Source organism: Anabrus simplex, chromosome 3 (genome assembly GCF_040414725.1).
Source record: "Anabrus simplex isolate iqAnaSimp1 chromosome 3, ASM4041472v1, whole genome shotgun sequence".
NCBI classification, from domain to species: Eukaryota; Metazoa; Arthropoda; class Insecta; order Orthoptera; family Tettigoniidae; genus Anabrus; species Anabrus simplex.
Genome location: NC_090267.1, coordinates 247,591,231 through 247,603,452, shown reverse-complemented (window position 1 = coordinate 247,603,452; position 12,222 = coordinate 247,591,231). Strand labels below are relative to the sequence as shown.

General features: G+C 39.4%; 2 protein-coding genes across 4 annotated transcripts in view; one reads left to right on the top strand and one right to left on the bottom strand.

Moving 5' to 3' along the window:
* LOC136866203 (uncharacterized) overlaps nucleotides 1–12,222 on the bottom strand; it is an 873,476-nt gene that overhangs the window by 368,408 nt on the left and 492,846 nt on the right. Inside the window, exon 1 of one of the 3 annotated variants that reach the window (XM_067142960.2) lies at nucleotides 9,948–10,057. The exons of the other annotated variants lie outside the window; for them this stretch is intronic. The gene's annotated coding sequence lies outside the window, so the exon portion shown is untranslated. Of the gene's footprint in view, nucleotides 1–9,947; nucleotides 10,058–12,222 lie in introns of those variants that run through there. 3 annotated transcript variants of the gene reach the window in all.
* The window catches only part of LOC136866204 (uncharacterized), a 327,755-nt gene that overhangs the window by 58,433 nt on the left and 257,100 nt on the right, over nucleotides 1–12,222 (top strand). The gene's annotated exons all lie outside the window — the stretch shown is intronic.

Below are 12,222 nucleotides of genomic sequence, written 5' to 3'. Positions count from 1 at the left end.
AGGAAAATACAGGTGGAACAGGGTCATGGGAGGGATAAAAGGGAGGAGGAAGTAGCTTCTGCAGCAGTGAGAGAAGATAGGGCTGAACAGGAGGGGAGGGTTTCAAATGAGGTGGGTAGGGTTGTGGCTCTGGTCCATGGGGGATTCCATCGTTAGACATGTGGGGAAAGTGTGTGGAGGAAAGGGAACCAGGGTTGAGTGTTATCCAGGAATCAGGTTGAGGCGGATGTTGAGGAAAGCAGAAGAGAAGGAAGAGTGAAAGGAGAAGGTGGTAGTGTTTCACGTTGGTACTAACAACGTAAGGCAAGCAGGTATAAGTACCAACATGTTTGGGGATGTGTGGGATCTGGTAAATGCAGCACGGATGTTTAAGGAAGCGGAGATTGTTATCAGTGGAATACTGTGTAGGAGGGATACTAACTGGAAGGTGATTGGGGATTTAAATGAGACTATGGAGTGGGTATGTGGGAAACTGGGAGGGAGATATCTAGATCCTAATGGGTGGGTAGGAGACAGGGATCTGCGCTCAGATGGCCTTCACTTAAACCGCAGTGGTATAAGTTAGGAAACTTGTTTAGAAGGGTTATAGGCAGGTACATTCAGGGAAACGGGGTGGCGTAGGGAGCGGTGTTAAGGAAACAGGGAACTGGAAATCAAGTAGGGATGACATAAAAATGTTAGTGCTCAACAGTAGAAGCATTGTAAACAAAGGTATCGAATTAAGTTATTTTATAGATATATACTTAAAATAGGAGTTGACTCATGGCTGAGAAATGATATAATGGATGCAGAAATATTCTCACGGAACTGGAGTGTGTATCGTAGAGATAGGATAGGAATGGTGGGAAAGAAGAATTTGTAAGCTACGAGAAAGTTAAGGATGAAAAACATGAAATTCTGGGTGTAAGGCTCATCTCTAAAGATAATAGGCAACTTGATCTTTGGAGTGCACAGACCGGGAAAGGGTAGCGCTGACGCTGATTCAGAATTATTTGATAATATAATCAGCTATGTGGGAAACGATAAGGAAAGGAACGTGATTGTAGCGGGTGATCTCAATTTACCAAATGTCAATTGGGAAGGTAATGCGAACGACAGGAAACATGAACAACAAATGGCAAATAAGTTAATATGGGAAGGGCACCTGATTCAGAAAGTGATGGAACCAACTAGAGGGAAGAATATTTTGGATGTGCTGCTGATAAAACGAGATGAGCTCTATAGAGAAACAGAAGTAATAGATGGTATTAGTGATCACGAAGCTGTTTTTGTCGTAGTTAAAAATAAATGTGAAAGAAAGGAAGATATTAAAATTAGGACTATTAGGCAGTACCATATGGCTGATAAAACAGGCACGAGGGAGTTTAAAAAAGTAAGTATGATCGCGGGAAAATGGTAAAAGAAATGTAAACAGACTCTGTGATGGGTTTAAAGAAATTGTTGAGGAATGTGAAAATAGGTTTGTACTTTTAAAGGCTGTAAGGAATGGTAAAGATCCACTATATTATAATAGAGAAGTAACGAGACTAAGAAGGAGGTGCAGGTTGGAACGAAATAGATTTAGAAATTGTTATGGAAGCAAGGAGAAATTGAAGGAACTTGCTAGGAAATTGAATCTAGCTAAGAAGTCGGCTAAGGATAACATGATGGCAAGCATAATTGGTGGTCATACAAATTTTAGTGAAAAATGCAAGGGTATATATATATATATATATACTAGCAAGATACCCGTGCTTCGCTACGGTATTATACTGAAATTTATAATTGAATGCTTATTGTTTTAGATATATAATCCGCCGAAATTCGCGATCTGACTCGTTTTCTGCGAGAATCCACCAAAATTCCTGATCTGACTCGTTTTCTATTAGATTACGGCACGTTTCCTCCCATTTATCAATCTTTCTTTCCAGCAATCGATTTCGTACTTCCCGGGCTAGGCTCAGGTATTCCTCCCGGTCAGTTGGGTCCGTAAATCTTTGCCATCTTTTCCTATAATAATTTTTAATGTGGATAAAATCCTTCAGGAGATCAGGCGTGGTGACATAATGGGCGCCTTGGAGGCACTGAACCCGCGGCCGGACTGCATTCTTAGTCATTACCCGTCCAGGACCCGTTTCCAGCGCGGTCCGCACATTTGACGACGGTCCGGAATATTATTATTATTATTATTATTATGTGTTGCTGGAGTGGCTCATGACAGGGAAACCGGAGTATCCGGAGAAAAACCTGTCCCGCCTCCGTATTGTCCAGCACGAATGTCACATGGAGTGACCGGGATTCGAACCACGGAACCCAGCTGTGAGAGGCCGGCGCTCTGCCGCCTGAGCAACGGAGGATCCTTATAAGTACATTATGAACAGTAATATCAATTGGTCTCACCTCCTTCTACACCGCACCGCCGTTAAGTTTATTTACCGCCACCCTCCCCCACCCTCCCCCACCCAAAAAAAATTAAAAGAAGGCTTGTTTCTTTATGTTTAAGGGAGATTCCAAACACCAATGTTCACGTCTATTACCTTCAGTTTTGAGATATAAGTATCCCCATAAAAATAATTTACTTTTTTCACTTCAGGTCACACTATTCCCCCCCCCCCACCTAAGTGAATTTTCCCGCAAAAATACTTGTTTCTTTAATAGTAAAGGATAATCTAAATACCAATTATCACGACTCTAACTTCTTCAGTTTTTGATTTATGTGTCCTCATGAAAGGAATTCAACTCCTTTACACTCCCACCCTCCAAGATGCCCCTCCCCCCCCAAACGCGTTTTTCTTTGTTTTTAAAATAGATCCAAATACGAATTTTCACGTCTGTAACAACTTTAGTTTTTATTAGATGTATGTATTCTCATACAATTAAGTCAATTAATTTTTCAATTCTTTCACCCCCCCCCCTTCATTGGATTTACCGAGTATACGTGTTTCTTTACTTTTAAAGCAGATTGCAAATATCAAATTTCTCGTCTCTAAGTCTGTAACATCTTCATTTTTGAGATATCAGTAGCCTAATTAAAAGAATTCAACACCATTTTCAGTCACTTTTACCCCCCCCCTCCACTCAAGTGGTATTTCCGAAAACTAAAAATACACGTTTCTTTATGTTTAATAGAGATAAAAATACCATTTTTCACTTCTGTAACATGTTAAGTTTTTTTAGATATACTGTAAAAATTCTCATTTTAAAATTTCACCCCTTTTGAGTTCCCCTTAAGTGGAGTTTCCAAAAAAAAAAAATCACCTGTGTTTCTTTACATTTACAGGAGATTCCAAACACCCACTTTTTACGTCTGTAACATTTTACGTTTCCAAGAGATTCTGTAGATATAGTCTTTCAAAAAATTCACCCCCTTTTGTCACTCATGTTTAACCGCCATTAATGGATTTTCCAAAAACTAAAAAATACGTGTTTCTTTATTTTTAAAGGAGATCCCATATACAAATTTTCAGTTCTGTAATATATTTCGTTTCTGAGATATATGTATCCTCATTAAAGGCATTCAACCAATTTTTCACCCTTTTACACCCCTCCTATTGGGATTTACAGGAAACAAAAAATACGTGTTCCTTTATTTTTAGAGGAGATTCTAACTACCGTACCAATTTTTACATCTGTAAACTTTAAACTTTTAAGATGTAGACGCACTCATTTTAAAAAATTCAGCCCCCCTTTTCACCCCCCAATATTTGGATTTTCCAAAAACGAAAAAATACGTGTTTCTTTACTTTTAAAGTAGATCCCAAATACCAATTTTCAGGTCTGTAATATCTTCAGGTTCTGAAATATAAGTAGACTCATGAAAGGCAATCGACCCCTTTTTCAACCTCTTCCACCCTTCCTATTAGGATTTTCCGAAAAAAATATACGTGTTTCTTTATTTTTACAGGAGATTCTAAATACCAATTTTCACATCTATAACTTTTAAAAGTTTTGAGATATAGATACACTCATTTTAAAATTTGCCCCCTTTTCACCCCCCTTATTTGGATTTTCCAGAAATAAAAAAATACGTGCTTCTTTATTTTTAAAGGAGATCCCAAACACCAATTTTCAGGTCTGTAATATCTTCAGTTTCTGAGATATAAGTAGCCTCATTAAAGGCATTCAACCCCTTTTTCACCCCTTTCCACTCCTCCTATTGCGATTTTCCGAAAACAAAAAAATACGTGTTTCCTTATTTTTAAAGAAGATTCTAAATACCAATTTTTACATCTGCAAACTTTAAAAGTTTGGCGATATAGATTCACTCATTTTAAAAATTCACCCACTTTTCACCCTCCCATTATTTGATTTTTCCAAAAACAAAAAAATACGTGTTTCTTTATTTTTCACAGCGATCAAAAGTACCAATTTTGAGGTCTGTAATATCTTCAGTTTCTGAGATATATGTAGCGCATCCGGATTAAAGGCATTCAACCCCTTTTTCACCCTTTTTCACCCCTCCTATTGGGATTGTCTGAAAACAAAAAAATACGTGTTTCCTTATTTTTAAAGAAGATTCTAAATACCAATTTTCACATCTGTAAACTTTTAAAGTTTTGAGATATAGACACACTCATTTTAAAATTTCACCCCCCTTTTCACCCCCTTAGCGACGGAATATCAAAAAATCCTCTCTTAGTGAGCACCTACATCTTAATATGAATCCATGCCCAAAATTTCATTTCTTTATGTCCAGTACTTTTGGCTCGGCGATGATGAATCAGTCAGTCAGTCAGGACAAGCTACTTTATATATATATAGATATATATGTACTTTAAGGCAGAAACAGGTTCAAAGAAGGACATTCCAGGAATCGTTAATGAACAAGGGGAGTGTGTATGCGAGGATCTTCAAAAGGCAGAAGTATTTAGCCAGCAGTATGTAAAATTGTTGGTTATAAGGATAATGTCCAGATAGAGGCAGTGACTAATGCTAAAGAAGTATTCAAATTTACATATGACAACGATGATATTAAATTAAATTTAAAACTAGATAAGTGGCTGGAATTGATCAGATTTCTGGGGTTATGCTAAAGACAATGGGTTGAGATATAGTACCATATCTGAAGTACTTACTGATTATTGTTTGGTCGAAGGAGCTATACCAAATGAATGGCGAGTTGCTATAGTAGCCCCTGTGTATCAAGGAAAGGGTGATAGACATAAAGCTGAAAATTACAGGCCAGTCAGTTTGACATGCATTGCATGTAAGCTTTGGGAAAGCATTCTTTCTGATTATATTGTACATGTTTGCGAAATTAATAACTGGTTTGACAGAAGGCAGGTTGGGTTTAGGAAAGATTATTCCACTGAAGTTCAGCTTGTGGGATTTCAGCAAGGTATAGCAGATATCTTGGATTCAGGAGGTCAAATGGACTGTATTGCGATTGACCTATCTAAGGCATTTGATAAGGTAGATCATGGAAGACTACTGGCAAAAATGAGTGGTATTGGACTAGAAAAAAGAGTGACTGAATGGGTGGCTATATTTCTAGAAAATAGAACTCAGAGAATTAGAGTAGGCGAAGCTTTATCTGACCCTGTAATAATTAAGAGGGGAATTCCTCAGGGCAGTATTATTGGACCTTTATGTTTTCTTATATATGTCAATGGTATGTGTAAAGAAGTGCAATGAGAGATAAGGCTGTTTTCAGATGATGTTATTTTGTACAGAGTAATAAATAAGTTACAAGATTGTGAGCGGCTGCAGGGTGACCTCGATAGTGTTGTAAGATGGACGGTGGGCAATGGTATGATGATAAACGGGGTTAAAAGTCAGGTTGTGAGTTTCACAAATAGGAAAAGTCCTCTCAGTTTTAATTACTGCGTTGATGGGGTGAAAGTTCCTTTTGGGGATCATTGTAAGTACCTAGGTGTTAATATAAGAAAAGACCTTCATTAAGGTAGTCACATAAATATGATTGTTAATAAAAGGTACAGATCTCTGTACTTGGTTGTAAGGGTATTTAGAGGTTGTAGTAAGGATGTAAAGGAGAGGGCATATAAGTCTCTGGTAAGACCCCAATCCAGTGTATGGGACCCTCACCAGGATTACTTGATTCAAGAACTTGAAAAAATCCAAAGAAAAGCAGCTCGATTTGTTCTGGGTGATTTCCGACAAAAGAGTAGCGTTACAAAAATGTTGCAAAGTTTGAGCTGGGAAGACTTGGGAGAAAGGAGACGAGCTGCTCGATTACGTGGTATGTTCCGAAGTGTCAGTGGAGAGATGGCGTGGGAGGACATCAGTAGACGAATAAGTTTGAGTGGTGTCTTTAAAAGTAGGAAAGATCAGAATATGAAGATAAAGTTGGAATTCAAGAGGACAAATTGGGGCAAATATTCGTTTATAGGAAGGGGAGTTAGGGATTGGGATGATTTACCAAGGGAAATGTTCAATAATTTTCCAATTTCTTTGCGATCATTTAAGAAAAGGCTAGGAAAACAACAAATAGTGAATCTGCCATCTAAGCGACTGCCCTAAATGCAGATCAGTAGTGATTGATTGATTGAGTGGTTGATTGATTGATTAATTGATTGAATGATTGAGCTCTAACTTAAGGAGTACATTTAATTTTTTTCCATTTACTTACCAAGTATATCTGCCTGTAGTTCGGTATTTAGTTTGTGATATTCGAAGTAAGTCTGTTAGTCAACACAATCTACTATTCTTTGTGGCATTACTCTTTCAAGTTTACCGATAGCCTTCTTGAGCATATGCTACTAAATTGCCAGTCCTTAAAACTAAGATTGTTGATTATCTGAAGGGATGAAAGTTTATAGAGTTATATGTCAGTATTTTTTATTACTTCTGGTCACATTCAGTTTCTTTCTTTAGCTTATCCCAGAAATTTCTTGGGTCATTAGTGCAACTCAAGCTGATTTTGGTTTTGGTCAGAAGTTTAGCGCTTGATGTTGTTCCTGACGCCAGGTGAAAATTCCAATCCAGGAGTGGCGGGGATTCGAACTTAACGCGGCCGGATGGAAAGCCAGAAACTAGGATACTGTACTAATAACCCCCTAATTTAATTTGTATCACCATAATATTTACATATTAGCATTCAATATATAGTATATTTCTTGTTCTGTGCTAATGTGATCTAATTTCACTTCTGTTGTCAATTGTAATTAATTGTACTGAACCCTTACGAGCCTTGGCTTGTAATAAATAAATAAATAAATAAATAAATAAATAAATAAATAAATAAATAAATAAATAAATAAATAAATAAATAAATAAATAAATAAATAAATAAATAATTTTGGTTCTGCTGTGGGAGTTTTGATATTGAAGTACTCTGATGTCAGCTTTTAGAATTTGAAATTTTTTCTCATATCTGTTTCACCAATTATTAAACTGATAACAACACATTTTAAAAGGTGCAATAAAACGACATTAAGAGAAACCATTGAACGAAATTTATAGGAAGAATTCTTTAACGTATTGAAGTATACAAATCTGCAGCTATCTTTCTTTTCAAATATTGTATAAAGTAAGAAAGAATACACTAATCACGCTTGAACCATACGTACCTCTTATTTTTAGTATAGTAAACTTATAACAGATGCTGAAAGTAACTCTAAAATTTTGAAGTCCTAGCTGTGGATGTTTTGGAGATGCAGGGATTTTTTTGCAAGTTTGGCAATACGTTATTTCAACGCCACTTAACTTCGGAGATATGTTGATTATCGCTCTTTCACCATAATATTTTCATGAAATACTGTACATTGTATCAAGATACCATTTTCAAGCTCCGGTTAAACAAAATCTGCTCTTAAATGTCGTTTTATTTCAGTGTTTTTTTTTTTGCTAGTTGCTTTACGTCGCACCGACACAGATAGGTCTTATGGCGACGATGGGACAAGGAAGGGCTAGGAGTGGGAAGGAAGCGGCCGTGGCCTTAATTAAGGTACTGCCCCAGCATTTGCCTGGTGTGAAAATGGGAAACCACGGAAAACCATTTTCAGGGCTGCCGATAGTGGGATTCGAACCTACTATCTCCCGGATTCAAGCTCACAGCCGCGCGCCTCTACACGCACGGCCAACTCGCCCGGTATTTCAGTGTTAAGCTATGAGTTAATCACTTTTATGGAATTAACATTAAATGTGAAATGAAAAACCTGCTTAACCAAAACACATTCTTAATTAATTTTTTTTTGTAGATCAATTCTATTCTCCCATTTTATAAAAAGCGGACTTCCCTTTTATCAGCTTATGGAATGTACCATCTTCTTCTCAAAGGATAGGATTGTCATGAAATTCAGTCATCAGAATCAATTAACCCTCGTAGGATGTCAGCGACATATTATTGTCATAAAGAACTGCAAACAGGTGTAATTCACTAAAGGCACTACGCTGGTCTTCACGACTGCAGAATTTTGTAACTTCTAGTTTAGGATTCAATGTGACAATTGTATGAAATCTCTCTCTGGGCATTTGCTGTAATATTGAAAATTCTCAACAAAAACACCTTGGACGCACATACCTTTTCCTTTTAGAGCCATAAACAAAGAAGTGAAACCATTCTTATTAAGGAAAGGAAATAAATAACAAATTGAAAAACAATCACCATCTAGCGTCTGCAGGAGTAACTGTACGGACAGAATTATAATAGCACCAGATAGCAAAGAAACCAAAGACTAGGGCCTATATAGCGATGCAGAAGTAACTACCGTATATCGATAAAATTATGACAGCGCTACGATGAGAAACAAGAGAATTATATTTGCCCTAAATCAATGAAATTTTTCACCTCCTTCAGCTGAGTGCATGGGATGTTTCTAAGAGAATGTGTCAAGAAATCCACACCAGTCTGTTGCCAAATTGTGAAGGCGTACAAATCACGAAATCAAATTAAAATGGAGCCAGTTTTTGAACGAGGAACTATCTGAAACAAGTGACATATTTTTTTCAATAGAATTAACAACCTTTGGTCGGGGAGAATGTGACCTCTCGCTCTTAAGGTAGAAGCACCCTTGCTTCGGACTTCACAATCGCTATCTTACTTTTATTACTGGGTATTACAAAATATGACATATTTCTTTTCCCGCTAAATAGACTTCCAGCCACAAAAGAGAGATGATCAGCGGAACACTGGTGGCAACTAAACCCACAACCTTCGGATTACACGTTCAATGCTGCCCCTATTGAGGTATAGTGGTCTCGGTCATTCTTGTTCTCTTGGCTGGGATCTGAGCTACATTTCTGTCTCTACGGTCAGCACGTGTATAGAGTGCGTGTTAGTAGTCCGCTGTGCGCCATTCGATTGAATATTTAGCATTGTTCTTGACATACATAGACTTATAACTTATTAGGCCGTCTCGAGTAGAGACGTTAAGTCTTTCTTTCATAATCTGCTTACCCTCCAGGGTTGGTTTTTCCCTCGGACTCAGCGAGTGATCCCATCTCTACCGCCTCAAGGGCAGTGTCCTGGAGCTTCAGACTCTGGGTCGGGGGATACAACTAGGGAGAATGACCAGTACCTTACCCAGGCGGCCTCACCTGCTATGCTGAACAGGGGCCTTGGAGGGGGATGGGAAGATTGGAAGGGATAGACAAGGAAGAGGGAAGGAAGCGGCCGTGGCCTTAAGTTAGGTACCATCCCGCCATTTGCCTGGAGGAGAAGTGAGAAACCACGGAAAACCACTTGCAGGATGGCTGAGGTGGGAATCGAACCCACCTCTACTCAGTTGACCTCCCGAGGGTGAGTGGACCCCGTTACAGCCCTCGTACCACTTTTCAAATTTCGTGGCAGAGCCGGGAATCGAACCCGGACCTCCGGGGGTGGCAGCTAATCACACTAACCACTACACCACAGAGGCGGAAAGAGACGTTAAGTACAGAACAAAAATAGTCGGTGTGGTCGTGAAAGCAAAATATTCAATCCTGGATCAGATATATACTTCTTCGACTTTGAGTAAGATTTTTTCAAGGAACCTGGGTGTATTTGTATTGTAGTTAAAGGAACTTACTTGAGAATTCTGGCCTCCGAATGGATGTCTCGTGTTACCACCAGCACAGAGCGGATAGTTTACTGACTGTATGTCGCCCGAGCTGAATGGAAATGACTTCCACGTGGTTGCATCACGATATCAGATGGCTGTTCCGTGTGCGTAACCTTCGGCCACATTACTGTCTGCTGAGCGAGCATGGTTTTCTGCCAGTGTACTTTGATCACTTCATCGCGACAAGCTAATGGCACCACAGTCACATACATACATACATACATACATACATACATACATACATACATACATACATACATACATACATACATACATACATACTGTATATACCGAGCGAGTGGCTGCAGGGTTTGGGTCCCGTAGCTGCCAGCTTGCATTCGGGAGATAGTGGGTTCAAACCCCGTTGTCGGCAACCGTGGTTTCTCATTTTCACACAAGCCAAATGGGGCTGTACCTTAATTAAGGCCACGGTCGCGCTCCTAGCCCTTTCCTCTCCCAGCGTCGCCATAAGACCTACCTGTGTCGGTGTGACGTAAAACACATTGTAAAAGAACATTCAATACGTACATCTTCATTATAGACTATTCATCATTCATTCCGTCTGTTTGACTCTGTGAATTAACTAAGCACTTCCATGATCCTCTATCCACTTTTTTGTTATTTGCTTTATGTCGCCACCTACACAGATAGGTCTTATGGCGACGATGGGATAGGAAAGGCCTAAGAGTTGAAAGGAAGCGGCCGTGGCCTTAATTCAGGTACAGCTCCAGCATTTGCCTGGTGTGAATATGGGAAACCACCGAAAATCATATTCAGGGCTGCCGACTATCTCCCGGATGCAAGCTCATAGCTGCGCGACCCTAACCGCACGGCCAACTCACCCGGTATCCTCTATCTGTAACTAGCTTTGTGGCCCAACCACCGTCCCCTCGGTCTGTTTCTCTTACACTCCATGGCCTATCCCGCCTGTTGATCATGATCATTAAGGCGTCAAGTGTGATCTGGACATCATGGTCAGCTGTTTCAAGTTACGTTGCTGGAAACATTTTCACCAGCAGAACATTTGCCGGCAAGGTAGGAGAGATGGTGCTATTGCTAATCATTAAATAGCGCACCAAATCTCTCCGGAATGTTCGGATGGAGTGAGGGTATAGATGCAGTTGATAGTGGTTCGTCCATCGGACGGACGTGAAGCCTGCGAAAATCTGGGAAAATCGGGGAAGAATATTCTTCCGCGATGGCGGGATAATTGTATCTACCCTAATGTTGAATTTTGTGTTATTTTACAAGAGTAGGTTATGAGACAACACTGGGTTTCACCCTCTACCTACCTCTTTATCATTATTATCATCATCATCATCATCATCATCATCATCATCATCATCATCATCATCATCATCATCGTCGTCGTCGTCATACCAGACGCGCAGGCTGCCCATGGGAGTCAGCTAGAAAGACCTGCACTAGGCCTATTCAGAGACCACGCTACATCACATCACTCCATAGTCGAGTCCTTTATTGTCCTAGGTAACCTGCCCTCTATTCGCCACACACATGCTTCATACGCACAGCTTCATCCAAAGAGTTCATTCCTAATTTCCGGTATTGGGAACATTTAGAAACCCGATTTTCACTTTTGGAGAAGCACATGACCCTGGAATCACTCAGCCTACAGTAAATCGGAAATGAGGTCTTTAATACTTATTAGGATAAATTCACGTGGCAATACGCAACTGGATGTATGATTTATTGTCTTACATGAACCAGGTGACGTGTTTGGTCCTCTTGAGCAATAGAAATCCGACCTCCAAACTTAGGCTGTATTTCGTATGTTACGAGTTGAAAATCTGGGAAAATTGGGCAAGGATATTCTTCAACAACGGCGGGATAATTGTCTCTACACTAATATTGAAACGAAAAGATTTCTGGTTCTTGATTCATTTTCACCCCATCAACCAATTCCGCACATTTACATGGATTAGCAACCACTCCATTTGGTGCAGCTTCATTGGTTCAACCTTTAGATGTATACATTTTCTTGTCAACAGAAGAAGTTCGTCAAGTGCTTTTGTGAGCGAGGTTTGATCGACAACATTGATATCGACCTCCAAAGCCGTAATGCTATAATCACTCTTTATTATCTTGTCCATAATCAGTTCAACGCTATAGTATTCAATATCATGATCAAGCACGGCTGGAAGAAAGTAGCATTTCCAGGTGAATGTTACGTGTTTGATGCTCCTAACAATGCTATCTGGAGGACCGGCAATTCGAGATGCTC